Below are 27018 nucleotides of genomic sequence, written 5' to 3' on the forward strand. Positions count from 1 at the left end.
AAATACAGAGATGCTTCTAGAGGGGCTCCTAAGATGTGATTTGTTTATAAACACTGGATTGTTGCCTGGAAAGAGGGAGGGGGTCTAGGAGACTGTCAGAGAGCTCTGACCTCTAAAAGCCCGGAGGGCTTTTGAACCCATAACCCTGTCTGCGCCCTGGCTCTTTATACCTTCTATTTTCTCTTCCGTGTCATCTTTTTTTTGCTCCTTTTATTCTGATCTCCTCTCTCTTTGTTCGTAATGCTGCCTTCTTTGCTTCCTTTACCGCAACCTTTGCTCCTTTATCACTTTCTGGGTGTTTCTGTTATCACTTATTTCACGATCATTCTGAAACAAATGTTATATATATATATTTGATTTTGAAAACCTGCCTTTCTCCACTACATTTCCTTTCTCCGTTCTCCTGCTCCTTTATTTTGATTGTTACCTCTGAAAATGGTTTGCCTGATGCCCAAGACTCCAATGTGCTGTAATAGTAGCATTAAAGGTGTATACTGAAAGCATCATGTTCAGCCTTTCCTATTCTTTACTATAGAAAGTACATAACCTGCTGTCATAATTTTAGACAAGTTTTTCTTTTCTCTTGAAACTTTCTTTGTAATCAAAAGTTGAACACGGGGGGGGGGGGATTGTCACCAGCAACAACTTTCTTTTAATTGTTTGTTTTATTTGCATCTGCTGTGACTTAAAAAGGGACGCCAATTGATAGAGAGGGCAAGTGTATTTACAGCCTTCGCATTTACATATGTACATGTCAGTGGGTGTTAATGATGTGCGTATGTTGCAAGCAATTAGAATTAATTATGTGGTTTACCCTAAATAGCTACATTATCTCCGCAAATACGGTACAGATTATGATAGGATTAAAATATGATATTTAAAAGAAGCTGTTGCGATTTTTTTTTTTTTAAAAGGTTAGTTAACACACTTCTTTGTCAAATAGCCCCCGGGAGGAAGAGAGGCAACAAAAAAGCAAGAGAAGAGGGGGCAGGGGATGTGAAAGTCTCTACAGCTCAGACAAAGGGTCTCTAACACTGAAATCTTGTAATACCTCATTTCAAACTGAGCTGGTCTATAGACTTAGTGAACGCCGTCAAAAACATGGATTCTCTTTCCCTTGGGCTGGGGGGGGGTAGGTGGGAGGGAATCGGGGCAGTTATTACTGATGGGACGTCTGTTAAAAGGGAGATGCTAGGTAATTACAGGTTTTAGCATGTTCTAGCCACAAACATTTTTTTCTTGTGATCGATTTACAAAATAAATAAATGTTTGGTTTTATTTTTAACATAAAAATGACCACACGTCCATCCCATAGAGGAGAAGAAGAAAAAAAAAAGATTAACCCTTTCAATGCTGGGAGGACCTGATGCTTGTAGATATAATGCATTAAAATAAAATTTCCGCTTTTGCTGTGTATACAATATGGGATACTTTAAATATTCAAATAGGGTCTGTTTTGATGAAAGAGGACACGAGTGGTTAAAGCAGACACATTTGTACAGCATCAGAAGGAAAAAAGGGGAGAAAAGTGAAAGGATAACGAAAGAAGATGAATTAAGGAGATTAGTTAAAAAAAAAAAAAATACTTTAAACACATAAGGGATGTAAACCAGAGACAAGAGAAAAAAAAAATAACATGAGAAATAACATCACGTGTTCATGCACTATAAGGGAGGTGTATGAAAAGCGAGGAGAGAAGCAATGAACCAGGAAAAAAAAAATGCAAGTGTATCAGGGAAATAATAAAATATATTGAGAAGTAAAAATTTCAAGTGAAGCCAATGCAGAATAGACAGAAAATGAGCAGAGAAAAAAGAGGAAATGTTAGCTGGTTGAACTTGGGACAGAGAATGTTAAACAAACCACAAGAACAAATAGAAAGACAGGACAAAAATTTGGATAACAAGCCTGTACACATAGAGAAGAGAAGCAGAACTATGTCATGCAATGAAGAAATAGTGAGATCCTAGTTAAATGAAACTGGGAAAAGGTGATGAGAAGGAAAAATGGCAGGGAAAACAAAAGTGAGAGGAAATGGGAATAACAAATATGATATAGACAGGGTTATAGCAACAAACCTGAATGGGTCTGCCTAACGCTGCCTGCCTCCTTGCTTCCTTCCTTTCTTGCTTGCTTTCATCCATCCATCCCTCCCCTCCTTTCTCCTCTCCCGGGTCGCTGCTGCCTCCTCTATGTCCTCTTTCTTGCACTCTTCGTTCCGTCCCCTTCACATCTGCCAACCTGGCTCTCTCTCTGTGCTTTAACCTTCTTCGATTTTTCCTAGATCCCTGGCCATCCCTGATTTTCTACTAACTGAACTTCCCGCAGTATCTTTTTTTTCCCCAGAGCTACTATTTTTAGGAAGAGAGAGAGAGGGAGAGGGCAGAGAATAAAAGGGTTAGGAGGGGCAGTAAACATTCACAGGGGAAAGAATGAAAATGGGAACTCACCTCTTCACATTCTCTGCCTTCCCTTTTGTCCATTTAGTTGTAATTCAGTAACACTCAAACCATACTTAAAAAGATATAAAGACAACCGCAACAATAAGGAGGACGTGACTGATATGTCCTTTTGGGTTTTCGTAGTGCTTTTTTTTTTTTACTATGAATGTTTGCATACACTTTTGACAATAAAAAAATATATATATAATAAACTTTGGAGGAAATTATTCGTATTTAACATTTTTGTGTACTGAAACTGTACGTCTTATATGTTTTATTAATAATATAATTCCTGTGGCTTTAATTCTTTATATCATGTCTAGATATGCTTCATATTTCTGTTTATGTCTCATATATATGTACTTTATGTACAAGAAAGGAATATTTATGTTTGTACCGTACATATATTTAAATATTTTTCTGCATATTTTCCAAATATAATTATCTATGCATGATACATTGCATGTAAAAATATTATTTTATATATTAAAAATACAATTTTTATAACAATATGCAGTATTTGATTTTCAGTGCCTGTTTTACCTATAAATTTAAAACACAAATAATGGATGTCTTTTCATGCACTGCGTGGCAAAAGTATTTATTTAGAAGGATCTGTTGATTATATATGTGTGTGAGTGTATATAATATATTATACATATACATGTATTTTAATTTTATATATTACACATTTAAGTGTTTATATATAGATAGCTAATACGTCAAATATATTTCAGTGTACGCAAATATATATATTTTGGGCTGTTTTATTAAATATTTATTATTTGTACATTTGGATTCAATTAATAAATATATTCTGTAGAGACCATATCAGATTGTGTAACAGAAAAAAAAAAACGTAGCAAGATCAGATACCATTTTACAACGCGCGCAATCCAGGCTCTCTCTTTCGGGCTAATAAGGTACATATTTGGTGTGGTTGAAATATCGCCAAAAAAGACTAAAAATCAATCTTATTCTTTCCCCAAAAATATTTCAATTTAACTTTGTTGCTGTCAAAAAAAAACCTGTCAGATTATGTTGCATCCCTATAGCACAGCAAACATTTTCAGTTTGCGGAGTTTGTCTTTTCAAAAAAAATATCATTTAAAAGACTTGTCAAAATTGTCCTCCAGTAAAGTATTCATTTTGTTGATCTGGGATTCGCCGATATCCTTGCTTTTTTCTTTTTATTCCTCTGAAATATTTCGGGAGCTGGATGATGCTAACCCTTTCCGTTGGCATTTGGCAGACTTGGTACTTAAGGCCTAAGAGAAGTTTTTTGACGTGCAGCCCAGGAATTCTTAACTTAAAAGGCATGTCAACTTCAACATGAGGTTATGGTTCACCTGCTCAGGCTTATGACACCGTAAACATCCTTAGTTCAAGTTTTGGTTACATTTTCCCTGTGGAAATCCTATTGCTCCAACGTAACAATTAAAATAGAAATATATCTATATGTGTAGTAATTACATTTTTTTTTAAAAGTAATGTTTTGCCGCTAAACCAAACGTAATCAACATACCTGTCTCTAAATTCTCCTTCGCTTGTAATCCCCTGATAGTAAATTTAGTTTTCCCTTTTCATCTATTTTTCTACTGGCGCAAGCACGCTTATAGACCCGTATTTGGTGAACAAGTGCGTGAAAGTGAAAATATAGTATCCGGTAAAATTTAATAACAATATTTGTAGCGTACGCTGGCTGATCATTTGCATTTTTTTTAAAATTCTGATTTAAATTTGCCAAGGATTTTTGCTGCAATGCAATTTTAATGTTTTATAAATAAAGTTATTTTAAAATTATTGACTTTATGTTGTTATAAATATTTATGCACATACTGGACATTACTAGCGTTCATTAGTTTTATTGTCAAATCTTTTTTCAATTCTTCTTTTTTTTTAATAAAATAAGCGATCCAGTCGAGATCCTACCTCGATTAGTTTATACGTCTCGCAAGGTAAATGCGAGTGTGGAATTTTTATTCTCCTGGTATGTGATTATCTTTTGCGATGCTGCTCATTCTCCCCAGCCCTATAGTTTGTATACATGTGTGTGTTAGTAATTAAGTCTTCAGTCAGGAGTGGATGGGCTGCTCTCTGATCCTGCTTCTGATTATTGTTGTGGTTTCAGCAACCCTAGCGAGCGGCTCTAAGTCCAGGCTGCACGTCATTTGCAATCTGGAGACTGTTGATCACCTCACTAATTACACCTCCCCCTCTCTCTCCTCTCTCCTCTCTCTCTCTCTCTTTCTCGCTCGCTCTCTCATTCCCAGAGTGCATATCAGGAACAGACACACAAAGACATGCGCACTCAACTTAATCAGCCATTTTTTTAAACAGGGCTAAAACGATAATAATTAGCAGAATAAAGACATTCATTTCCTTTCCTCCTTTTCCCAAGCCCTTCACAAGCAAACAGCAAGGCAGTGGATTGCACATGCTTTCACACCCAGCGGACCTCAAACAGCAAGCAGAGCTCTCTCTCCGCTCAACCTCTCGCATCTGCACTCCTGCAAAAAGTTCCAGGATTATTCCTTTTTTGTATGATTGTCCTTTTTTTTTTTATTCTTGCTTATTTTTTCCTTCTTTTTTGATGAACATTCTCGTTTTTTTTTTATTGGATGGGATCAGCTGTTGTGAATAAGCTGAAGAGAGAGATACACACAGTATAAATAAGAAGATCGAGTGAAAACTGCGAGGGGGAAATGGAAAGTAAGTTTTTTTCTTTAACTTTTATTGAGCAGTTTGTGTTAAATTTAGGTCGGGTATTGATTATCTTTCCAGGCTGATCTTGCACAATCTTTGATATTTCGCTCTCCCACTCTCTCTCTCTCTCTCTCGCTCTCTCTCTCTGTTAGCTCTCTCACTGACTCACTTTTGTTTCTCTCACATACACACACACATTCCCCATCTGCACAGATCCCAGCAAACTCCCCCTTCCTTTCTTTTCTTCCCTCGGATCTGACATACCAGGGAGCAGCTCGCCGTGATTGCTGCCGAGTGTCCGTTCTCTGTTTTTTCTCGTTCTTGATGGTTCTTCCCCCTCCGTTCCAGTCTTCTTCCGTTGTAACTCGGACTAGGCATCTCAATGCACGGAGAGTAAAATAACTGTCAGGCACAGAGAAGGCTGTCAAAAATTGTCCCGGGTGTCCGAGGCAGGAATGCCTGAAAACAATATTTCCCATACAATGATAACGAAAAAATCTTAAGCACGGCTTTCTCAAAGGCATCCACTATGTTAATTCTTGTCAGTCCTGATGGTGTTACTACTTTACTCAAAGCAATTTTAAGCTCCAGATTTCCTTAAGACTCCAAGGAAAATAAAATGTAAAAAAAACGCAGGAATTAATATTGTGGATAGCACCAAAAAATTTTTTTCCCCATTTTTCTCTTAATTTCATGATAAAAAGTAAATTCCTTGCCTTACCATCTTCTTTCTTCTTTGTTATATTTTCTCCATAATAGTATTAAAGATTTAAACAAAGGGCTATGCAGATCGGCTTTCTCTCTTTTTTTCAGTGTTAGTGGCATGGTCTGCTGGGTTTGGATGACCTTGTTGGGGGTGGCCGGTACTGAGAGGCCATGGGGGGATGGTTTTCAGCCTGTCTCCTGGAGCTCTGTTGTCCTGTATAGACTCTCTGCTTCAGGGGCAGGCACATCTCCTCTCTCCCCTCCCTGCTATCAGCCACACTGACTCTGTGTACACAATGAAACTGACATAAAAAAAGTCACTGCCTTCCCTTATGCAAGAACAAAAAATATATTTCTTTGGTCTAATACATTTTCTATGATGCACCTTATACAGTTTATGCTACAAGGAAAACATACCATTTAAATAGATATAGGCTTCTGTTTTTAAGAATATGATCTGAAATTGCCATGGTTTTGGCTTCTTACTTTCTTTCACCTTTCGGTTCCCATTCTCCGGTTCCAATGTCTTTTTAATCTTTTTGTGAATTCAGCCTTGTAATGGTATGGAAGTTGGCTGTAGGAGACAGGCTTATTGTGTTACCTGCAAGCTGTGTTGGAGATGGTTTATCGGCTTATGCCGAGGCAAGAGGGGTAGGAACGAGCAGAACTGTCGTCTTTCGATACTTTTTACTCTCGTCGCTCTTTCTGTGCTTTTCTCCATTTCTTTAAAATGAAGAATGGCCAGAATGACTTGCTCCCCCCCCCTCAAAATAAATCATGCAAAAAAGGTATGAAAAAAATATATTAAATAGTTGCAAGGGGAGGGGGGGCTTGATCAGAGTAAAACAAAGCCAACTTCATGTTGAAGATGGTGGCTAATATTTATCCAAACAGGCTGCTGTGACGGAAGTCTGGTCATCCCGTTGTCTGACAGCTGCATTTCCTCTCCTTCATTCATTTTTCCTTTTTTTTTTTCATTAACCCTTTTCCGTTTTTTAATCAAGGCTCATGTAGATGGCAGGCAAAGAAGGTTATGTATATTTTTTTTTCTTCTTCCCCTGGATTTTCAGTGGCTTGATCCTTGCGAGCAATCAACACTAAAGAGCCTAGAAAATCTAATATTTGTGGTATTGTGGAAGCAGAGACTGTAAGATATGCAGACCAGCCTGTGGGGTTACTGCTTAGATTGAGGTAGAGACTTGGCTGCGATTGGGACACAGCAGTGACATGGCATCGATCGCTTCCATTGAGAGCAATGCAAAAACACAGCCGGGGTATGTAACACTCTCAGCTCCATCAACACTTGTTTTACTTTCTATTTACAGACTATTCTGACAGGAACCTATTGGGTTTTGGGTCAGTCTTTTTTTTTTCCTTTTTTTTACTCTTTTTTTTTTGGAGTGCCTATTTTACAGCTAAAACCAGCACTTTATTTCAAATGCTTACAAAAAAGCAAGATATACAAAATTGACATAATTATTTTACTTGATGTCCACTGGATATCGTGGTAAACCACAATGCTTAATCATAGCAAAAAAAAAGAAAATTATAATAAACTCTTAATGGGGAGATGTATATAGTTTTCTGAGATTGCTGCTTCTCTCAGCAGGAAACACAGATTTATAAAAGAAGACCAGACAGCTGTTTCAGCACTTGGTCAATGCACAATGCTTTTTAAGAATTATTCTTCAATTTATAGGGGTTTTTTATGTGTATTTACATAGTGTAGTAGCTGGGTATAATAGCTATTTATTTCTTCCTTTTTCCCCTAAATTATCTGGGTTAGCTAAGCAGTGTAAACATATGCTAAGCATATTATCCTGTTTATGATAATAAATGTAGTTTTAACAATGACGTAGGCAAAAGACCATAAATCTGTATATTAAAAAAAAAATCAAATTTATACCCTAGAAACAAAGAAAGGTCAGGTGGACCATCTGTGGTAGGCAGCAATAATACCTGCTGATGCCTTATGCAGTACTACGGGTTAATTATTCTTGTAAATTGAAGTTATCAATTAGGCAGAGCTCTGACCAGAGAGTAGACCTCAGCTGATGGCCATATCTGCATCCCATGGAATATTTGCTCAATTAGGTTCCTGTGTGACTTGCTGTTTTACAAAAAAGATGCTGCACCAGCAAGTTTAGAGTAAGGGTGTTGTGAAATCACATTAATATTGTAGAATATACTGCTTCAATCCATGAGCCTAAATTTACACAATGAAATTTGATTATCCCTAATAACAATATTAGATCCTGCACTGGATGGATGAGGATTGAGGTGGTTTTGTTGATTGCAAAGGTTTAATGTTGCATTTCAACATCTGATGTGGTTTAGCCTTCCTTCCATTAACAGGAAAGCCCCTGAGGTTTTACAATTATTTCTTAAAGATAATACATTTAAGATTGCATTGGTAGGCAAGAGAAATGTCATAAAGGCAAGAAGGGAAGCCCTTAATAACTCTCGAGATTCAGACATGTTCAGCAGTTAGATTGCCTTTGACTTCACCAAGGGTCGACAATGTGTCATTTCCATGAAGCCAAATTGCCCTCTGCCTATATGATATTAATGTGCAAATCAATATTTCAGGGATTAAATTTCCCTTCTTCATTTTTTATGGTTTCTACCTCAATAAGTCTCAAGTCTATTAGACGAAGCTGGATGATTTAAAATCTTACGCAGAATAACTTGTTTCCCAGTCTGAATTTGGAGTTTTATTAATATATATATATATATATATATATATATATATATATGTTCGTATGAACAACAAATAGGAATATTCTAACGATGCAGGCTAAAGGCAAACTCTTCACCTTAGAATAAGGATTATGGGGTATTGGAAATGCAATATCCCTGTTTTTCTAATACATCTTCATTCTGCAGCTTTAAAAATATTGTGTTAATCGCCTATTGATTTATTTCAAAATCAATTGAAGCACCTTTCCTAGTTGCAATCTCCATTGGCATCCTTAATTTTATTAAGCAGTATGCATTCCTTCATTAGGTTCTAAGGCTCTATCAGCTTAGGGTTTTCAGCTTAGAATTGGAGCAGTACACAGGTTAGCTAAACAAATCGTCCATGAATGACCTGATCGATAGGATTCTGGTGATGATCTAGAACAGAAAACTAGCAGTGTTCTGCTATGGCTGGATTTTTTATCTCTTTTTTTACTTGTAGGCCTTTTCGCTATTTCTATATCCACCTTCTTCATAATTGAATTTTGAAATCATTTACTTACAGTAGGGCCACAGTGAATTGGGTGAAGAATAATATGATATTACTAAAAAAAAAAAATCAAAAAGGGTGAATATGTGGAAATACAGGCATCTTATAACCTGTGAAAGGCCTAGTGCATATCAACTGTTATTTTATAGTCTTAAACCATCTGGACCAAGTTCCGCACAGCTGCATGCATTTCATATGTGATACAACATTTTTTCCATTCAGTGTGAAATGTTCCTTCCGAAAAACGTACTGCAGACTCGCTTAATTTAGTCTGCTAAAAGAAATGCCCATGAAAAGGACAAAAGGATCTTTAATCTCAGCGAGCTGTTTGTTTTTCTTTAAGATTCCTGTCTATTTCGGTTTGAAATGTTCTGTTTATTAAAGGGATGACTCTGAGGTGTGACATTGGAATAATATAGGATTTTTTATTCTCCTGGTTGAGCTCCTAGTTAATTTGCAGAACCACTTTTTATGCATGTCAAAACACTCAGTTAATCTATTCTTATTTACAATTAATCTCAATAAAATTAATCTTTACTCTTCTTTATTCGGTGGCTTAAAATATCTAATTATATTCAATTAACTGCTGTCATAGTAATTAACATTGCTTAATTGCCTCTGCATATATTTAGGCAAAGATCATTAGTTACTGCTTGGTCTTTTATACTCTTTTTCTGTTTCTCATTTACGTGTTGCTGTCAAAAGAAAGCAACAAAACTCAATGTAATATAACGTAGATTATCTTTAGCATCTCCATGGACAGATACATATTTATGTATACGGAGCAAGAGAGAAAGAGTCACTGTATATATATATGTATATATATATATATATGTTATACACATATGTACAGTATATATGTTTATATCTAAACACATAATAGTATACTCATTAATCAGTTATTTGACCTTTGTGCATTTAAATATTAAAATATAAAGTATAAAATGATTAAACAATAACTCTATTATTGATAAGCCAATGTTTAGGTCAGGTCTGTCATGGAAATTTTATTGTGGATATAATAATAATAATAACGGACATAAGATATATATATATATATATATATATATATATATATATATGCACTTGCATAAATTTGTGTATATATATATATATATATATATATATATATAAATATATATATATACTGTGAGTGAGTCTGTATTATAGATAGGTTTAGGGGCATTATTCGGTTTGTTGACGGAAATACGAGACGCCAGGTTGAATGCACTGTTTACAGGAGAAGAGCCTTTTCTGTGTCTGCCTTGGGGCTGAACCCAAAGGCAGTGCCTCCTGTGCCAAACCATTCAGGGGGTTAAGGACTTGGCCCTCGTTCGAAAAGAAAAGTGCCCAGGGAAGGTGCATTTGAATATGTACACGTTTCATGTAATTAGTGCTTAATTATATTAACATATGCAAATTGTCAACTTTAGAGCCTTGTTGAGCTGGCAGAGATCACGCAGGCACAATTGCTGCATTGTTCTGATATAATAATGGATTTAAAGTTGGATTGTGGAAACATAACTCGCTATCTGATTTAACTCATACCATAGTGAAATTTCATTAGTAGCCATGGAGACTGTTTTAATTGTGCTGACTAATGTTCTGGGCTGTAGAATGGCCTAAAAAGAAAATGCTGTTTGTCTAATCCACCTTACAATGACACTTGTTTGTACATGTTTCCCTTGTGTGGGAATTTGCATATGCAAATAAATAGTTGCTTTGCTCCATTTGTCATGGCTGTTCATTACCCATGAAGAGGACATTGTTACGAGGCTGTTACTGAGTCTTCCAAGACAGGAAAGTGGCAACCTGTCCATCCACATTCTTTCATAATTTGTATCTGATTAATAGACCCGAATGAAGCTTATTCTGCTTGGGCCCCAGGAAAGGGAAGGTCATTTCTGTCTGTGAATAGACTTTCTACAGCAGCTGGAGGGTTTTTTTTTATTGTTCTTCCCCTCACCTCTGAGACGACCATATTCCAAAGCAAGAAAAGACTCTACCACACAACCCTTCCAAATCGTCTTTCCCGTAGAGGAAGATAGGGGGGGAGAAAAAGAGAGATTTTTGTTACTGGAATATTACTCCTGGTTTTTCTTTTTTGATGGAAAGGTAAAGTGATATAATTACTTTGCAGTGGAAGGAATGGTGGTTTATACAAGTGTGAAAGCATCGGAAAAGGATTAGCATTTTTTTGCATAATAAATAGCTCCACTGAAAGGAGCACTGAATGGTTGACTGAATGACTAAGATGAAAGGGAAATGAAAATGCAGGCCTCTCTTTTTTTTTATCCGTGTGCCCCGTTTTCCCTAAAGTTATATTTGCCCAAAACTTGGAATACAAGTAGAAGCTCAAATTTCACCAACTTGATGGACGTCCATGGCTTTGATTATCACGTGAAGTGCAACGAGTGATAAAAATCTGCGGAAAGAGGGCAAACATAGGTTTGTGAGTAGTAGAGGTTTACAAAGATGAGCAAATGTCTGTACAGTTCAACCTCTAGTTTCTGATCCCCCCCACCTCAAATACAAATAGAATATAAAATGGTTTTAAAGAGAAATATATCTCTTTTTATATTTTTAGTATTGTAGAAATTGTGCTTGTATAATATTTTTTTAATTATTATTTTTTTGCTAATAATTGCCTGTTTACACTGTGATAGTGTGTAGTGGACGTCAGTGTTACAATATGCTTTTTTCCATTGTTTAGCTCAAAATATTTATACAGATTTTTATATATCAATATGCTAACACCATATGGTTAAATATCAGGAAATTTCAAATAACAATATATATATATATAAAAAAATATATTTGAACTATCAGATCTTTATATATATTTATGGCAGACAGGCTGATGAAGTTCCTTTTAGTGCCTCGCAGAATATTGTTTTGAAAGCTTTGTGTATCATGTTCTCCGCTGCTTGACATAGGACGATGTTTTGCATTTGGAAGCAGTTTTAATATTATTTTAGTAAGTTAGAGTTATTGCTGGCTAGCTGTTGACAGTGCGATCAGTGCTTCTAATTATGTCCTCTCAACAGTAATTAGAGCAGTTAAAATACCCTAAGTGTTGAGACACTTTTGAAGGTGGGAACTGGTTCTTTTTGCACATCTGTAAATTAAATTCAGTGAGGATAATTATTTATCTGCATATACTTTAAGCACCCTCTTTGCAAGTGTCAGGTCACCATAATTATCAATTTCATGCCACCAAAGATATGTGTTGGCAGATTCTGCCAGATGCTGACTTACTTTGTTTATTGCTGCTTAACAGAGGTTTTCTATCACACAATATCAGCTTTACAATATATTTTTGTATTATATATATATATATATATATATATATATATATACTGACAAGAAATATATTTTTGAAATTGTTTATACGTACAGTCTATAAGAGTCTAAGCCCCTTTTTTGGGAAATAGAGGATAGGGTAGAATAGCTATCCTTAAGCCTAAAACCCTTACTTCTTAAATGCTAAAAAGTCACATTTATTAACTGTGTTGTACTTACCATATTTTTGGTTCTTTGTTACAGTCAGGTCTATGTTTAGATTTCTGGGTCACTGTTAAAACTATGGAGGGCCATAGGGAGTAAAGAAGGCCACCTCAATTCTTTCTAATTGTTTCTTCTTCTGTTACTTTTCATTACAAGTGAAGAACAAACTTACGATACAAGCTGAAGAATGTTCTTGAAAAAAGGCTGGATTTGTTAAGGAAAATACATTCTTTTATTTTTTAACAAAATCTCATTTCTGTTTTAAAACATGGTTAAGCAAGCAGCATGTGTTGTCACTGGCTGGGCGCCAGTCACTGGAGAATTGGATAACACATGGACTAATGGTAGCTTATGGGCTGTCTGCATTCTTACTGAATGGGCAAAAGCCCAGAGCATATTATAGTTTTAGACTGTGTAGCAGTGTGCAAAAATACTACATGGTCTTCTTATGGACTACTCACACTGGAACTATGGTGGTTAATCTTTTCTGAAATTATTTTAAACTGATCATTCTTCCAGTTCTAAAATAGTTAATGGTGTTCTGTTTCAGCATTAAGTTAACAATAGTCATAGAATACAGATGTAGGCTGTGCTGCTACTACCCTTGGCAGGAATCGTGGCAAAGTAAAATGTAGACTGAAAAGTAAAAAAGAAAAAAAATAAACTTATTTGATTCTCTGATAAATTTACAGTATATGTTAAGAATGTGATCACTGTAACTTGTAGCAAAAAAAAAATTAAACTATCAAAAAATAAATCCAGGTGCAAACTAGTCCACGTAACAATGGGATAAGTTGTCAGTAGTGCTATTTAGTGTAAAGCGGGGGGTAATATTAGGGCATTATGGATATTTTTTAAATAATATATATGTATATTTGTTCTTTTACTCTGTTAATGAATAAAATGCAACAGCCATTGTATGGTTGCCTCGGTTTTGCCATGCTGAATATCGTCTAACTATTCAACGTCCACTTCAACTAACTGCAACCTCTCATAACATAAAAGCACCCACGTGCATGGCATTCAGCTCTCCGTGTATCAGTGCATATACGTATTGTCACACATGTAATATATGCAAGTATTCATTATATGACTTTTGTAACTGCAGGATCCTAACAACAATATGGAATGAATGGAAAGTCTCTGACAGTATAGGGATCCCAAGGTCTTTTCTTATAATCGCTCATGGAGCTAATAGCAGAATAGTTTAACATTATACAGGTGACATAGATACAGATTCACCATTAACTGATTGGCAATGCTAATCACTATTATTGTCAAGAGTATGCTAAATATTCTTTTATGAAGAGAAGTCTCTCTCTCTCTCTCTCTCTCTCTCTCTATATATATATATACACATATATCTATATATATATATATATATATTAGAATGAGGATTTCTTAATTACAAGATTTAGCTTTAATATCCATGATTTACTCTTAGCTTCTACTATTTCAACTATTTCCTCCACGTCGGCACCCACACCTGTTTTACAGGTTTGCATGCTGATATATTGAGCATCTGATGGTTTCAATTATTGAACCCAGCAAATAAAAGGAAATACATTGATTTTTCTCACTGGCTAGGTCAATCAACCTTTGACATGGGAAATGGCGAAAAGTGCCAGTGCAGTGTTCAAAGAAATCTGTGTAGAAGCAAAAAAAAAAAGAAAAAAAAGAAAAAACAAATTCTTATTATTGTATATTGCTCTTTGGTGATTGAGCAATATGTTCCTATTAACAGTTAGCTACACCAAGCTATTTTTTTTTTTAACGCTAGTTGAAACGAATAGCCTGACATAACGGAGACCTGTTGTAACATGTCAAACAAAAGAAAAGGTGTTGTTTAAATCTATTTTTCTTAATTATACATGTTAACTGGACTAACTGTTGTAGTTCCTAAATTTCACTTTAATCTGCCTATCCTAACACAATATGATAAGAATTTTTAAGTACTGAACAGGAATCTTTGAGAACAGCAAGAAGAAATTCAAATTTTGGGAAGGGTATGGGATACAATTAGATATTAACGCTGTGTTTACCGATTGATAGAGAGCTGAGTAACATTATATCTCAACATTAAAACAGACAGGCCATTCTGACATGAAAAGGGTTAATGCTGAAATGTATTGACTCAAATGTCGAATAATGTATTAAAATCACTTTAGATAAAATAGGTCAATGTAAGTCTTCATTGTGTGCGTCATAGTGGATTTATGTTGTCTTAGCGTAGCATCAGTGATTTTGAGACCGCATGTGACTAATGTAGTTCTCTGCTCATTGGACTGACACTGATTTGGGTACCATTTTAATTATTAGAGCTGTAAAGCAAAGATGCTGCAAATCACAGATAGAAGAGATTTAGGCAGTGAAGTGCTGAAGTCATTTTCATGTTCTGGAACATAGAAGGAATTACAAATAGACTGGAGATTGGCAATGGGGCAGAAGCGTTGTTGTATGCAGACTGTCTAGTTTTTTTTCCCAGTTTGTAGGGGAAATGTGTCCAAGATGAGTGCTGTATATTGTGGTCACGACCTACAGAAGCCGCAGTTTATGGCCGGCAGTAGCACTTCAAAGTGGTCCCTGGTCTACACATATGATAAAACAATTTCCAAAGGTTAGGATTTCTGCTTGAAGAGGATTACAAGAATTGCTGTATGATATATATATATATATATATATATATATATATATATATATATATATAACATTTTATTTTAGAATGTTAAGCTTTTTAATGTATTACATTACATTCACAAAACATTCACAATGCAGGACATATTTTAAGCTAGTATATCAATTAAATGTTTTCTGCCTTCATGTAAAGGCACATGATCTGCAGTAACCATGTTAGCTTGATTGTGATCACAGTTGCAAGAAACAGATGGGACATTAGCACCTAATCAGAACAGTTTGTGTTTGTACTAATTAGTCACAAACAGCAGATAACAGGATCATTGGCTAATGAGTTTAACATTTACAATTTCAACAGGTCAAACCTTTATCACACATCTTCTTAATTGTACCTACTGTAGATTAAGCCACAGACGCGTAGAGGGGAAAGTGGATGTAAAAATAAGAAAACATGTTTGTTTTCTCAGACAATGATTGTCGGCGAGTAGTTTACAGTCGCTGGGTTTTTCCTTAACCTGTATCCTGGCAGAGGGCTCTGAAACACATGCTCTGTTCATCCCTCCAGCTCTTGTAGGGTTAAGTGCCGACTGTCATTTGTCAACAAGAACATCATGGGTAGCCCTCAACATGGCTCACCTCTGATTAATTCATACACCTCACACAAGGACCCGGCTTTGTTCTTCCTTTGCTAAGAGAAGGGGGTGAGCTCATGCCAACAAGAGCAGGAGTAGGCAGCTTTTTTCCTGAACCCAGAAGTTAATAGCACTTTATCTCAAAGCCCGTGACCTCCGTTTCCAGGGTCTCTTATGGTATAGTTATGTTTAGTTGCATGGTCTGAGTTGAATAGAAAGAGGAAGCTCACTTTAGAATGAGTCTGTACTGAATGCAGACTCGTAGATCCGCTATGTTATAGGATCTAGAATCTTTGGATCAGAATGATCTCTATCTTATAAATTCCTTTATGAATGTTACACATAATGCTAATTCACACACACACACATCTATTGTATCATCCTGTCAAGGCAGTTGGTTTACTCACAATACGCTTACTACAGTGAATATTTTTTGTGGACAAAGATGAAATTAAGTTAGCCCAGCTACGCCAATAAGCATTTCTTCACCCTACACAGCCGCATTTTCTTTAAATAAAATTTGAACACGGGTCTGACAAATTGTTTCCACGGTGTCGGCAAACCGTACATCAAACAGTTCTTGTAACTTTACAAGAGATTCAGCAAAGGAAGCTATATTGGGGAACAGTCATGAGACTGAGTGATATATCTGTAGATAAAGCTGTCCTCTCACAGAATCTGTTCGTAGCCATCGGCTAATTTGTCATGGCTGAAGTGAAAATGTCAGGGCCAACGAGTGCTTGAGTGCTGAAGGGGGCGAAAGGGCTTTTTTTTTTGGGAGATACTTTTGTACTGGGAGTGGGCCATGGATTAAATACAGCTCCAGGGAAATACTGGGATTAGCCAACTCTCTGCTCAAATCCCTAGCATAACAGTATTAGTTGGGGAAAATGAGGTTTGTTATGGAGGGAAAAAAATATATTACTGCAAAATAGCTTTAGGCTGCAGCCCAATAACTATGCAAAGCAGTCAGGCATTTTATGAAAATAATTTTCACTGATGTTATCTTGCATACATTACATGAAAGGTTTCATATACAAGTTCTGGGAGGTTGTATTTCTAGAAATATAAAATGTTCTTTCTCATGTAAATGATGTACATGCAGTACAGCGCTCGCATAATACAAACCTGCATTATATATATATATATATTTATATATATATATATTACCATGATATTTATGAGAAATCCATTCCATTAGCTTTATTTACAAATCTAAAACTATAAGAGTTTCTCAATATAACATTTAATCGGAATTTGTACCTTTTGGGCAGCCGGTCCGGTAAAAGGGCTAGTATTCCATTATGTACGGTGCATTGTGCTCTCCTTGGTAATGTATCGAGACAACTCCTTACTTAATTCTATTGATTCGCAGCGTTAAACTGCTATAATCCGATACCTGTTTCCTGCTCTACCACCATTTGTAGACAAAGAAAGCTGATTAGTTTTTTTTCAGTTCTTTAGCCATTTTGAATGTATAATTATCATTGCAAGTCATTCGATAGCCATGCTAATTGCTGCCAACCATTGTCTGTTTGCACTTAAAGCTGAAACACGATCAACATCCTACTTTGCTTGATGTTTTGGTGGTAAACTTTAATTAACTATTATTGCATTGAAGAGAAGTTCATTCTAAGTACAGCACAGCTAATCATTCACCTTCATTAGGTCGTCTTATGTCTTATAACAGATGAACCACTTCGTGCTAAAATTGAACAACTCGGTTCCGTAAGGTTGCTCCACACTGATATTTTGTTGCTTCGCGTAGAAGATAATTGGGTAAAATAATTATTAGAGCTCTGTATCTGATTTTTCATACACCTATCTCAGATTACCTTTTTCCTGCCAGGCAATATCATTTTAATAGAAACGGTAGATTTGAGATAACATTATTCCTTCAGCTCCGTCCTTCATTGCTAGGTTCTCTTGAATCAATACAATTAAGCTTGTCTCCTGTTGGAATTCTGGTAATTATTTATCTTAAAATACTTTTCCTGTAATGATATTGAAGTTAAGGTAATCAGGTTACTGGCAAATCATGTAGAATTCAACTTTGAATTGCAGGCCGCTTGATTATAATTTGTGTGACATCGAGTTTGTTTGAAAAGGGATAATGTGTGGGTAAAGCAAGGAGCTTATAATTGTGGTTGACATTTGTTTGTTTATAATGAAATCTAATTAAAGCTCATACATCTAAAAACACAAAAGTTAATTACTGAATTGCTTATTTCACTTCTGCATAAGAGATAAATTAAGTCTCGGTGTAAAAAAAAAAAATATATGACAGTAGATGATGCTTAACAGAGGCAAACTGCCTTCTTTCATTTATGTATCCAAGACAGGACAGGTCACATGGTGGGAATTAATGACAAAATTAAAATATGCAAATTAATATGACATGAAAATAGCAAAAAAAAAAAATGCCAAGAGGATGTCTGAAAATATATGATTTTCCTCTCTTTAGATCTGTCGCCGATGAAAAGTTTATAGGTTTTTTTTTTTGTTTTTTTTTAGAAAATTTCTGAAAGCTTAATGTAGCTCAAGTGCCGGCTCCTAATAAGCCATATGGAAACTTCGAACATCTAAGGTCTGGGAGCCATCTGTTAATTGCCTGGCTAGTATCTTTAGTTAGGAGTGTTGAATGCGCTGTTTAAATATGTACTGAAATGTTTTTAATATACTCCCCCCCCCCCTCTCCTCCATAGCCTGTTTTTTAAATCATCTAGGAGGCTTGCTAATAGAAGTGGAATGCATGCTGGAATACCTGGCCTGTGATTACTTTTATGAAGATAATTATAGTGGCGTTAGGCTTCAGACAAAGGGTTTTTTTAGTAACCAGAGAATAGAAACTTTACTGTTGTGATGTTGTTAGAACACAGTCGTAAATTATGGTTTCATAGGACCAACCTCATCCTCTAATTGTTTAATGATGCCTTAAAACCCTAACGTGCTTTGTTAAAACAACAGGGGTCCCTCCTCCCATGTGGATATGAACACACTACTTTTGTATAGCTATAGTAAGTATACACATGCACGTGAGCATCGGTAAAACTTCCTGTATCAAAGAATGGAGCCTTAAAATTACTTTTGATTACTCCTAAATCCCCCGCTGGTTCAATGTCCTTCTGTTCCCTTAACCACACTAATAATTATTAATGGCACCATTATTACATGACAATGCCTATGTGTGTGCACTGCTTAAAGGGACAGTAGAACGTGTAGGAGACTGCATGAAGAGTATTATGGAGGAGTATTCTCTGAAGAAGCACAACTTCGTCCTTTATGTTAATGAAATACATTTCTAAAGAGCATTGGGGTTCCCTGCAGAGTATATTGTAAAAGCTATTTCATATGTAACCCTTTAGTGACCTCCCAAACCAATGTTCACTCTTATACAACGTATGAATAGGACCCGAATAAGTCTGCACATCAAGAACATCCTGACTATCTAGGGCAGTCATTTTCCTTTTTTCAGTATCATTTCATGTTTTAGCACAATTTTGAAAGTGTTAGCTTGCATTTATCCAGTGGTTAATTTAAAAGATAAAACCAAGAAATCCTCAAGTTCAATCTACATTTTTAGAAAATGTAATGTATAAGTCACTTTCTATTGTATGTGCATAATACGCACATAGCCTGTGCCCTAAAATAGACAGAAATTGTATTATCTTTGATATTTTATCATATTTATCATGTGAGTATTTGCTATATTACTGTTTCCCCCCTTGCTCCTTTTTAATGCTATAGTGTTTCTAAGGTCTTGGGGGCACACAACCCCCAAATATATTTAAAGCCTCCCTTACATCACAAGTTTGCATTTATGTATTAAACAAGTAGCTCTGAGTTGATCTATGTTGATCTACAAAGCTTCCTACCTAATTTGATGGGTTCTCAGGAATTTTTGGACCAAATAAATTCAGCCTTTTTATATATCGGGAGAAATGAGCAGTGTTTTGCTGAGCCCACTCTACTCCCAGCAACCCCTTCTTCTTGCCATGTCCTTGGACAGCTAGCCCTGCTCTCGTGTAGAGAGGAAGGGGTAGATCACATGGGCATCGTACCCAGAAAGTCCCAGTACAGGTATGATGTCACAACAGTTCTCATAATGTAGACACTATATATAAAATTGTCTTGACTATTGCTATTATCCATGGATTCCAATATTAAACTTTGACTAGGACCTAACTGCACCATCACTTTATTTTAATTATCAAAATAAAGTTGTGTATTAATATAAGATCAACCAGATCTCAATTATTTTTCTAGAATCCAGAGAAAAAGACAATTCTGTATTAGAAAATTTTGTGAAAAAATTCAAATTTTGCCCAAGATGTATAAACAATCCTACACAAATGTAATAAAAACAAGCAAAATTATTTATAACAAGACCTGATTCCGTACAACTGTATACTGTAGAGTTTTCAGATAATACTTATTCTTGTCCTGAAGTTGTTTCAACAGTAGGATTAGAATGCAGTAGATTTACAGGTTCAAAGTATTGACACAGAAATAAACATGGTAATATGATTTGTTAATTCTCCGACATGATTAATGTAGTGAATTTACTTCAAGAAAGACTTAATGGATTCCAAGGTTAATCTTTATGTTTAGTAGGATTATGAATTTAAACTTTCAAATCTGAGAGGGATTTTTGAGGGTTGAAAAGGAAATGGATTGGGTCCATTCTCATCAATGAGCGGCTTGCGAAAATGAAGTGCAATTTACATAACAGTTAAGTATTTTCCTAATGTACATTGTGTGTATTCTAATACCTGAGTCTTTTTTTGATTTCCAGATTAATATTTATTTAGCAAAGGAAAATCAAAGGGATTAAAAAGTCATCATGTTAGCGTTAATCCTACTTTGCATAGATGAGACAAAGGGAAGTGATTAATGTTTAAGGCTCAAAGGGCTGCTGTGTTTCAGAAATATGTATTATTATTTTTAAGAAGTATTTCACTGTATTTGCTGACATTCAACCCCCTTAAATGCAGGGAATACAATCATCATTGCCATTGTCCAATTCTAGCATTAAAAAGATTACTCCAAGCTGCATTGTTCTATTGAAGGAATAAAATGCATCTGTGGCCATCTTAGTGATGTATAAACATGGTAGATTGACAAAGGCTTGTCGCTATCGTTGTTGCTTATTAATTCAGTCAAGTGCCCCTGAAGGTAGTAGAGAAGGTAGACGACCATAAATTCTGGTCTTGCCAGTACACCAGTTTGTCTTTCTAAAATTCATAGCAATAGCTAATTGGGGAATTCTAGATAAGACACTATCCAATCAAATGTATCTTTTATGTACTCACCACGTTAGTGGCCTTACATGAGGACAACCACATCCAAACTGCAGAACCTTGGGCTTTGCTAGTAAGTCTTCTACTTTAACATCTTCTGAACACAACCAATTGGAAAGTAGTACATAGTGATACATAGTTTATGTGTAGTGTTTTTTATTTTTATCACCATAGTGATCACCATGTTTATGCTAATGACAATCCATGTTCAATGCATACTTTTAAGACACAGGACAATTAAGATAACCAACCATTTGAACATTCTTTTCCAGTTTGTAGAGTCTCTTCAGGGTTACCTATTATAAGGGTTCCTACAATTTTTAAAAAGGTGTCAAAGTTCATCAGGTATATTCACCTGTTTTAAATCTAAAACCCCAAATTTGTTTTGTTAGAACATTATAAGGTAAACTGTTACAGAAATCAATGTTTACAGGTAATAGAATCCAGACCATTGTGTGCTCTTAAAGACTAGGCCTGCTGGCAGTCCTTGAGGATTTGAGAAGAGCTGGATGTCGATAATTATGCTGGTTGTCTCGACTTCTGGTAGTGCAGCCATTCTGAATTAATAAAGTGTATATTCATGGTAACAAAGAAATCAGAGTTAAATGCTGGATGCATGTTTGTTTACTGAGGTAACTTACAAGTAATTGGTCTCACTTCTTGCATATTGATTCTAAAATGTTCCTGGAAGAAAAAAAAAAGAACATGAGTCACTTCTTAGTCCAGCTCCCAGTGAAGACTGCTGATCTTGCTAAAGTAAGGGGGGGCAAGAACAGAAATAAACTCCCCCTTGCTCTTTTATTAACCTTATAACTACTGAACCATCTCTGGATCATACTTGTCTGGGTGGAAATCTTAGTACCTAAAGGGCTGACCCAAGCAGAAATTAAGCTGCGGCAAATCAAGCTACTGCTCTTCCCTTCATCTTGTTAAATCTCATTATACGTTTACGTTAAGTGTATATCCATCTCCCTTTGATTCACATGTAAAAAAAAACAAACAAAGTAGTCATCGGTCACGTAAGATTTGATTAGAAAATGAAAACAGTATGTGTCGTGTATTGCCTTTTGGCCTGGGGGGGGGAAAGAGGAAGAAGATGTGAGCGATAGGAGTAGTCATCAGGTAGAATTGCCCTCTTAAGTCAACCTTTGTAAGCTATCTCTTCTTTTTTATGTGCCTCGCATTAAAGGCATAGTATATTTGGTTTCATCCCTCCATTCAAACTTAATTACCTTCTCTCCTTTTGTCATGACATGGGTGGAAAGTTTTTTCTTGCCGTGTCAGGAGAGGTCGTCACACATTCTTTTGCAGCTCTTTTCATTAATTCCTCCTTGCAGAAGCATTTTCTATCGTGCTGGGAAGGTAGAAGGGTGTAATAGAAGAGTCCTGAAACATCAGCAGGAAGCTCTAAGCTGGTTAATGCAGTATAATTGTCTGGACATAGACTGGCCTTTGTTTGTGTGGTTCACTTCGAATCAGTTGTAATTAACTCCTGAGTGTTTCCAGATTGCCAGCAAAGAAAAATTATGGCTTTTCTGTTTTAAATTGGAAAGCTCACAAAGACATTAACTATGCAGATAGCTTTTACTTTGATATATTTCTGTCCACTAAGGAAAAGCTTATTTCATCTCTCCCCCCCACCCCTGAACGTGCCTTAGTTATTTGATTTAGGGTCTTTTAAAGTGTAATGGTTACTTAATAGTTCATCTGTTACATATTTTCCCTTCATATTTTATACAGTTGGTCTGGAAAGCCCTCCAAAACTTTTACTCTTTCACAAGTCTTCCAAACCTACATTCATTTAAATATTTTGGTGATGACTTTTCTGCAATTAGCCCAGCGTGCACTTAACACATGAGGGTGTGCCGAAGTGGTTGGGTCAAAAAGCAAAATGTGGCAGTTACTGTAGCACATCAGCTTACCATAATGCATGTACCATTAAAAAGTCAAATACAGAATGCGTTCACTCATTTTTAATTTTTACGAACGGTAGAACTGAGGCTGCTTGTCCTCATGTTACAATGAGATTTATTTTTAAAGAGGAAGTTCCAATACCTGCATTTCAGTGGAACTTCAGAAGTTGTTGTCAGCCGAAACCTGATGACAAGTGGGTGAAAGAGGTAAAAAGACTCTTGGAAATAGGCAGATACCAAGAGAGACACGTAGACATTCACACAGCACATTAACTGTACAATTCCACCTACTTTGCTCAATTTAACAGTTTTTTAATCAAATTCAGCACTGTAAATATCATCCCTAGCTCTGTTGAATGTTTGGACTTTCCCAGAAATAATTATTTAATCATGTGAAAGTTTGCGCCATTTTTTATTTTGTTGGGAATGTGTTATTGTCATGACACTAAACAGGCACACATAGGATCTTGCCATAGATACTGTGACGGCGTCTTAAACGTTTTTGGTTTTTTTTTTGTGAATAAACATTCAGAGTAGTGACAGATCTGTTAAGGTTTATTTGCCTAACATACCAGATAGAGCAATTAATGTTTTGTCTAAGTGGGACAGCCCCTTTAACAAAAGATGTGACTCCCAACAAGAGAGACATACAGAGTGAGTCACACATCAGACAGAGAGAAACACATGCGAGCATATTTACAAAGGCACATGGGTAGGCAGCACGAGCCACAGGCAAGCTGTTTACCTCAAAGTTAAGTAGGATACCACTCAAGATTACTGCTATGCTTGGGTCAAAGTGGCCAGTTTTATTGTTTGTCTACAAATGAATCAACTTAAACCTGGATCAGGGTAGGCTACTAATTCTTGCATTATGGGTATAAAATATTATGTGTTCTGGGGATTGCTGCCTTTCTTCTTACATAGAAAAGGTTTGTCATAAGGTGAGGACCTCTGAATCAGGAGGCCATTGGAGAGCTAGAATGCATGTTTGGAAGCAGGTGCATACAAGCATAAAGGCATTGAAGTCCATGACTTTGTTCTCATGGGTGCACAATTATGGAGGCTCAGAAGAAACAGAATTATGGAACCCTGTTTCGGAAACAGAATTATGGAACCCAAACCAGGAGATCATAATAGCACGAGTATGGAACTTAAAATGGCGATGGTTCCCCAGTCCCTATAATAAGCACATAGCACACTTTGTGTAATTAAAAAAAATATATATCATGTTCTTTATATTGGAAACTTCTATAGTATAATTTGTATAATAATGAGTAAAACAAAGGATGACCATAGTTTTTGCAACTACAGTACTTTATAGTGGTGGATTTCCGACAATGACTAAAAAGGTACCAGTGAGAGTTTCTAAATAATGCATCCAATAATACACCCCCTGAACAAAAGATCTGTCAGCGACTGATGCAGAGAGTCCAGCCAAAATCTTTTTTTTTCCTTCTGAATTTAACAATAAGGAATTTAAGTCTCAATGTGGCTTTAGTAACCAAAGAAAAGAAGCTCTTGGTGTCTGCATAATACCACTTTGATGGATTTTTTTTCATCAGTTCTCTGTACGTGGCAACAAATAAACAAGTATAATTATACTTGTGAAGGTCTATTCACAGTTTTGTCAGGATTAGATATATGTGCAGTTTTCACACTGAGCTTCCCTTTTGTCTTTGCCTAACTCACTATGACATATTGATAGAGGATTTGGAATGGGGAAAAGGCCACGGCAGAGACAGTGATGACCTTTTGGAAACTTGATATAATTCAAGGATTTTATTTATTTTCTCTCTTTTTTTTCTTGTTAAGATTTGTAGTTTGGTAGCATATTATGCCACAAGTAGGCAACTTTTAACCCTTTCTCAAGAGCATTGATGACAATAGGGTATTTGGGATGGTCAAATAACAAATGGAAACAAAAACAATAGCCCACGAAGCCCATTGGTCTTTTTAGTACTTAGCACTGTGGCTAACCTAACATTCCTTCCCTATTATCCTATCCCCTTGATCAAACCACATTCTTTCTAATGATTTCACAAACAGTCGCACTGGTTCTCAGAAGAAGGCTGGGGCAATCTCAATTAAAACAAGAAGCAAAACTAGCACTTCTGAATCTTTCCTTCTCATCTGAATTCTGGATTTTAAATGCAGAAGCCAATTTGTCCTATTTTACACAAAGTGCTAGCCACTTTTTACGATGAGATTTTGTTATATGTGGGTTTTTTTGGAGGAATATCTAGGTAAACGCGAAGAACATTTCCAAGGACAAAACAACAGTTGACCAACTTACTGCTTTTGTGTAAGTTCTAATTTCGATACAAAGGATCTTGTTTATTAAAATCACTTATCTGTAGAATGACAGAAGGAGTTTTACATGGAAAGAGAGGTACGTTTTTTTTACATTTTTTGTTCACTTAATACGTTAGCTGTTCCAAGTTCTCATAATTTAGCTCACATTACAACTGTGACTTTGTAGTGGGTAAAGCACAGAAAATATACTTAAGGCTGCTGTCATTAACCTTTTCACACTGTCCCCTGTGCTTCTTTTGGTTTTGTATTTGGTGGAGACATAACTGTGTTTGGAGTGGCAGAACATGTGTTTGCTTTCAGCCTTTTGCCAAACTTTGTTAGAACTTTTTCTTTTTAGAGAGGGTCACGGTTGTGTAACATGCAAATGTTTTCCTAGTAGGCTGTTCTCTCTGACACTTCAAGAAACCATTCTTATAGGCACAGAAATTAATTAATCATGACATTTGCTTGTGGAAAATTTTCAGTAATTATTTACTTGAAACTTTTTTTTTCTGGACCACCAACAAAAATTTTCGCGAATTCTTCAACTCAATGACTTACATAAATATACACCACCTACACAGAATTTTTTCCCCTGTACGTTCAAGGAATGTATGCTTTCTTTAATTTGTTTTTGTTTTTTTCCACTGTAGTGCATATGTGTTTATATAAATTTTCTCAGTCTATTCAGTGTCTGATGTCATTGTTTAAGGGTTTTCTGATTAATACTGGGAGGATAATTTATAGTGATGTTTGTTATGGCAACAATACTTGTTTGATTAATATTTTGGTAAATGCCTCATGGCTGTTGATTACAGCTATTATATGCGGTGTGAAAGCAAAAGATTACCTTGGCTCCTCCCCTTTTTAAAGCGTCGCACTTTCAGCAAACACAATTTGGCATGGAACAGGAAAAGTTATAGAGACTCCAGAAAGTTATGAGATCCATATTAGGCACTATGGCATGTACGCGTTTCCTTCATTTTTATTTTCTGCCAAGCATTAGGTATTACGGTGATATAGGTGATATACATATGGCGATAGATCCAGCAATAGTAACACCTTTCAGTTATATTCTTATTTTTGGTGAAGTGTCCACTGCTTTGGTCCCATGTAATGATCAAACAGAATGTTGCTCATCATATACACTCTTGGAAGAAGAGATGCTTCTGTATTTTGGTAGAGGAGCTAAATTAAGTATTAGACATCTTGGCTTCTGTTATGATGCACGTTGTTTGCGGAAAATCCTCTAATGCAATGGTAAACATGACTGTCTCTCCACTAATTAGAAAATTATTACTTTTCCATGCTCTTTGTGATCAAATTATATGAAAGGGGTTTAAATCTCCATGCATTCCATGAGCATAATTAACCTGTAGCTCACCAGCGATTAAAATTACACAGCGTGCTTTGTGATGTTTGATTCAGAAGCAATTAAACTGTCATTTTAGCCATCACTGATACCAAAACTAATTTTGATTCATTTTCCATCTATGCAAATCTTCTGATGTATCTTTAAACTGATAATTTCCCCTTATCTGACATAGCTGACATGATTAGATTGGATTACTGTAAAAAATGATGCCCCCCTTTTCTTCATATCTAATTTCTCAGCTGACCTTTGTTGAAAGTAAATACATTGAAAAGGTCTTCACAGGA

The 27018-nt window shown here is 35.9% G+C and overlaps 1 protein-coding gene and 2 long non-coding RNA genes across 3 annotated transcripts in view; 1 reads left to right on the plus strand and 2 right to left on the minus strand.

The window, feature by feature from the left end:
* Positions 1 to 208: 208 nt before the first annotated feature.
* Positions 209 to 2704, minus strand: LOC128496394 (uncharacterized). The gene is made up of 2 exons (XR_008354233.1): positions 2079 to 2704; positions 209 to 327 (listed from the first exon to the last, which is right to left on the minus strand). It is a non-coding gene; the product is annotated as an uncharacterized LOC128496394 (long non-coding RNA).
* A 2265-nt stretch (positions 2705 to 4969) lies between these two features.
* LOC128496393 (uncharacterized) lies at positions 4970 to 5743 on the minus strand. Its single transcript, XR_008354232.1, has 2 exons — positions 5412 to 5743; positions 4970 to 5086 (listed from the first exon to the last, which is right to left on the minus strand). It is a non-coding gene; the product is annotated as an uncharacterized LOC128496393 (long non-coding RNA).
* The window catches only part of ZFHX4 (zinc finger homeobox 4), a 108134-nt gene continuing 86156 nt past the window's right edge, over positions 5041 to 27018 (plus strand). The window contains exon 1 of the mRNA XM_053466003.1: positions 5041 to 5153. The gene's annotated coding sequence lies outside the window, so the exon portion shown is untranslated. The remainder of the gene's footprint in view (positions 5154 to 27018) is intronic.

Source organism: Spea bombifrons, chromosome 5, assembly GCF_027358695.1.
Source record: "Spea bombifrons isolate aSpeBom1 chromosome 5, aSpeBom1.2.pri, whole genome shotgun sequence".
In the NCBI taxonomy this organism is placed as follows: Eukaryota; Metazoa; Chordata; class Amphibia; order Anura; family Pelobatidae; genus Spea; species Spea bombifrons.